Source organism: Lathyrus oleraceus, chromosome 2 (assembly GCF_024323335.1).
Source record: "Lathyrus oleraceus cultivar Zhongwan6 chromosome 2, CAAS_Psat_ZW6_1.0, whole genome shotgun sequence".
NCBI classification, from domain to species: domain Eukaryota; kingdom Viridiplantae; phylum Streptophyta; class Magnoliopsida; order Fabales; family Fabaceae; genus Lathyrus; species Lathyrus oleraceus.
Genome location: NC_066580.1, coordinates 442653644 through 442658499, shown reverse-complemented (window position 1 = coordinate 442658499; position 4856 = coordinate 442653644). Strand labels below are relative to the sequence as shown.

The 4856-nt window shown below is 40.3% G+C and overlaps 1 long non-coding RNA gene across 9 annotated transcripts; it reads left to right on the top strand.

Moving 5' to 3' along the window:
• The first annotated feature begins 1032 nt into the window (after positions 1-1032).
• Positions 1033-4441, top strand: LOC127120165 (uncharacterized). 9 transcript variants are annotated; one of them, XR_007803146.1, is made up of 7 exons: positions 1035-1501; positions 2282-2384; positions 2618-2658; positions 2742-2824; positions 2966-3199; positions 3294-3716; positions 3846-4441. It is a non-coding gene; the product is annotated as an uncharacterized LOC127120165 (long non-coding RNA). The 9 variants fall into 9 exon arrangements; XR_007803140.1 differs by having other exon boundaries at positions 1036-1501; positions 2966-3017; positions 3111-3199; positions 3294-4441; XR_007803145.1 differs by having other exon boundaries at positions 1036-1501; positions 3294-3424; positions 3544-4441.
• The last annotated feature ends 415 nt before the right edge of the window (positions 4442-4856 follow it).

Sequence of the window (4856 nt, the reverse complement as noted above, 5' to 3'; positions counted from 1 at the left end):
GGGTATGGGTGATTACCGACTACGGGTCCGTTGCGCTCCGACATTGTGGTGGAAGTTACAATCGTCGATTTTCTCGAATTAAAACGCGTTAAAGGATAAATCTGAGTTTGAATACAAGAGAACAAATGATCACCACCAATCAACCCCTAGAGTTGTTGCAAATCCTATATTATTCTCTCCCCTTGATTCGAGTTGAACCAAGTCCTTCAAGCGCTTCGAACAAACCTCCGGTTACCGCAACCTTATTGCAAGACCGCCACGTTCCCGAAAACTTCAGCACGACTGATTTCGAACGCAAGTCGCTTGAACCCTAAGCTTTCTTCACAATCCTCTGGTTACCGTTACTTGTTTGACCGAATCCACCGTTCTTCAAACTTTTCACTCGGCTGAATCTGCGAAGCAAAGGTTAGTGCAAAAAACCCCAATTCTTGGAGGACAAAACCCTAATGGTTTTATTCAAGAAAAACCCGCACAAAGCCTCAACCCAAACTAAGATAATCCAATCTTATTTGGACGTTATCACAACAACAATGCACAATGCTCAACAAAGATTATTATGTGTGATTATTGAGAAATGCAATGAAGAATGAAGATGATGAGCACTTTGGTTTATATCTTTCACTTTTCTTGTTTAAATGTTGAAGAAGAGACTCTAGAATATTAAAATGTGAATTAATCCTAATTATATTACAAGAAAAAAAATTAAAAGGAGGTGTGGATTGACAATGGGAGTGTAAAAACGGAATTGGGTTGATGGGCTTCAGAATGAGCCCAATACAATTTTTTGTTCCACTGGCGAAAACAAAAACGGGGGGGGGGACAGTAAGAGCGTGAATGGGCCTCTTGAGCCCAAACACTCCCAACACTCCAAACAGGGGGTGCATGTAATAAACTGGAGATGAGCCTCTGAGCCCAAAACGCAATAATGTCCATTCCCGAGGGGGTGCATTAGAAGTTCAGGAGTGGAATCAGCAAAATATCAATGGACCTGTGGAAGCCCAATTCACTTCTTTGTAAACTTAAAAAAGGGGTTGTGTTAGCAAGAGGTGGTGTGAAAGCATGAGTTTCCATGGGCCTTGAGAATCCGACCCCATCATACCCTCCCTGTTGACTTGTACAAGTCAACAGGTTTAAACTAATAAATCTCGTGCGCTCAAAAGTTCAACGTCACTGGCCGTTAGCCACCGCGTCGGCGGCCATCGCTGGCGGCGATGGCATCCAAAACCTAAATTCTAATTGCCAAATTATGCGCAAAGACGCGCTGGTGACAAGAATGGGGTCCATTTGGGGGAAATATTCATGGATCAACCGAATCAAGAGGATCTTGGGAAGAACCCTAGAATTCTAAGTGTGAATTAAATGGCGTTGGTGATAAATTAGACTCCTACACTATGGGGCTTCTGTTTCTCATACCAAAATCTCCTAGCAGGTGAGCTCAACGCAAGTAAATACAAGTGAAGCAAAACTACATACCGGAGAAGACGATCAGAACGGTTCGCCGGTGAGTTCTTGACTTTGCCTTGCACGCTTTCTTTCTTCCTCTTTCTCCTTCTTCTTCCTTTGAACTTGAGAATCGTGAGTATGGAAATGGAATGGCAGTGGTTAAGCTCAAGCAATATTGAAGCTTCAATGCGAAGCTTCAATGGCTTTTTGTGAGAGTTAAAGCTTTAGTGAGGGAGAGGGAATGAATTGCAGAGTGAGAGAATTTTCTGAGCAAAGTGTTCGAGAGACTCAAATGATGATGATGGATCTGCTTAAATAGGGAAGAGGTTTGGAGATTTGGTAGGCTTGGAATGAGGTTAGGAATTAGTTGGCACTGGCTTGGAGTTGGTTAGCATTGACTCACTGAGTCAAGTGAGAACTCAGTTAGTTAGTGAAGCTGAAACTCAGTTAGTTATGTTAGTTTAGGTTGATTAGTGAATGAGTGAACTTGAGATTAGACTAGTTATAATAGGTTGGAATTAGACTGAAGTTATGGAAATGATTTTTTAGTGACCTGCTGCACTTGTTGTAGGTTGGACCTAAGTGACTTGGTTTTGGGTTTGAAGTGAAGGATAGCTTGTAGTGTGAGTGTTAATAGACTGGCTGTAGCAGGTAACATTAGAGCTAGGTGGTGAAGCCATTATACCAAAAACAACCTGTTGAACTGGTAATGGTCAAGGGCAAGTATGCTCTAGTTTGTATTTTGAAGTGATGAATGTGATGTTTTGGTTCAAAATTTGCTTATTCCTTCTCACTGTTTGTATTCAAATCCTGCTCTCATTTGTTTCTCTTGCTGCAGCATGAACTTGGCATAACATGTTTAAACCAGGATTTAGCCATGGTACCTTTTTGATGCAAGCTTGGAAATTGTTTGGCTTTGAGGTGTGCACACTGTGATGAAGGTATAATACTGCTACTCGCTTGGTCTTGTAATTCCATGTTGGATCATTCTTCCAGTTCAGCATATGGTAGGTTATTAGGTTTTGGCCTATGATTTGCTCTACAAACTCATACCTATTTATTTTTCCACCGTTTGTATCCATCTTTTGCTTCCTTTTGCACTTCCATGGATTGATGTTTTGATGTAGGTTTAGAACAAGGGCATGAACTGAGATAGGTTATGTTCTTTATGCAGGGTATGTGAACCAATGCAATGCTCACGAATTTATCCTTGAGGTGCTTGATCATGTGGTAGTCATGTTTGTGGTTTGAAGGTTAAATTTTGTTTCTACTGCCATAACCAGTTGTCTTGCTAGCAGGATTTAGGAACTTACTCAGGTGGTAGCAAGTTTGGTGTTGTATTTGGTTCATGTTTCATGTCATTACAGCAAGTGTGTTACAGGTCTATTCAATGCCTTATTTCTGACTTTACAGCTTAGTATTTGACATTGATATACATTGCCTGTTATTATTGCAAGTTGCAGGGTCTTGGTGCCTTGGTCGGGTTGGATGGTTTGTGATGTTGTTGTCTTGAATGTTGCAGGACTGGTGCATTACCAATTGCAGTTTGCAGTGTAACAAGTGTTACATGCAAGGTCATGATGTTCTGAGTTTGGAAAACATTCAGTAGGTTCTGACTTCATTGTTAGAAATAGGTTAAAGCATCATGATTATCATGTTCACTGCAGGTTACCATGTTCCCATCTTGAGCATTTTGGTCTGTAGCCATGGTGTTGGGAAGATTCTCAATCTTAATGTGGGATTTAGGTGAAACCAGGTGCGCATTCTATGGAGAATCTTCACAAGTCACTTCCAAATTTCTGCATTATGGCCTTGTAACCGTGTTATGGTTTTGGCTTGGTTGTCTGCAGGTTTATGGTCAATGTATTGGATGCTCAAAATAGTAGTAAGTCTTGAAAGTTCACTGCCTGGATGTGGTCTTATCTTGGCTTATTGGAGAATGATATGGCCATGATGTAGGTTTGCTGTATTTTGGTAATAGGTGAATTGGTTCATAGATGCATTGGTTCTGTTATGCTTTGGTCTTGACTCGGTCCCATGGTCTGTTGGATTAACCATGCTTTTGGCCTAATGCAGGACTTATGGTTTGAAAATATGCAGGACTTTCAATAGGACCAAGTTTCTTGTCCATTTGGCTTGGTGCAGCAGGGCCTAAATGCAAGACCTATAAGAATTTGTTTGATGCAGATGCAGGTTTTGTACCAGCTGGGTGGATCAAAATGCTCCATCATCCAAAAGTAAGCTAGGGTAATACACAGATATCAAAGTCCAAGGTAAGCTTAGCCATATCTCATGCTTTTGGATGATGGAGCATTATAATGCATCATTGCCCTGTGTCTGTTTGAGGTTCATGGCAATGTGTTAACTGGCTTTACATGCTGTTGTTGCTGCTTTGTGGCAAGATCATGGCTGCTACAAGAAACTTAAGGTCATGGTGTTGTTCATGTGAGCTCACGACCAAACCCGATCATCCTTGGTCAATGCAAGTGTAATATCTAGTGTGGCTGTAATGTTTGGTTGTAGCAACTGCAGGGCCTTGCTTAGCAATGCAGAACCAATGGTGGACCAAGCTGAAATGACAATTCAAGACAAGTTGCACATGAGGTTAACATGAGATAAGCTACTTGGCCAAGAATATACAAAGTCAAAATCATCACATAAGACTCTTGGATGGTGAATAAAGGATAAAGTGGATTAGATTAGGTTTAAGAGGGTCAAAAGTGGGAAGGTTGACTTCGGTCAAAGTTGACCAAAAAGTCAACAAAAGGTCAAAATTCAAAATTCTTTGTATTTTCTTTATAAATGGACATTGAATTAGTGGTTAGGGGTGATTTTAGGGCATTAGGGAATTTGGGTTGACTTTGGTCAAAGTTGACCAAAAAGTCAACTATTGACCAAAGTCAACAATCGGTCAAAAATTGTCAATACTTGCAATTTTTCATGTAAAATTAATGTGATGGTTTAGAATGGTTTGAAATGGATTGATATGGATTACAAATTGTTTGAAATTGGTTTCCAAGTTATTTTGTTTTATGCACATGAATGCTTGATTTTGAAATGAAAAGAACATGGCTTTGACTGGTAACAGACATTAACATGGTTCATGAACAAGGCTATGAATTGATGGAATAAGATTAAGGTTTGAATGAAATAACAACCATGAGTCAATAGGCATGACCTACACCTTGATTGTAACACAATAGGTTTGGTTGTTTGGATGACCAAGGCCAAAGATGCACCAACACTCAGATGGACCAAACAATAGGACATTGAGACCAAGATGCATTCAAGACCAAGTGCATTGACAATAGGTTAAAAGTGAGTGACATTTAGGGTTATGGATGTCACTAGATGAAAAGTCAAGCCACCGAGTCCATCAGATTCATCATTTCCTTGATTAGGGTTTTGGAGAC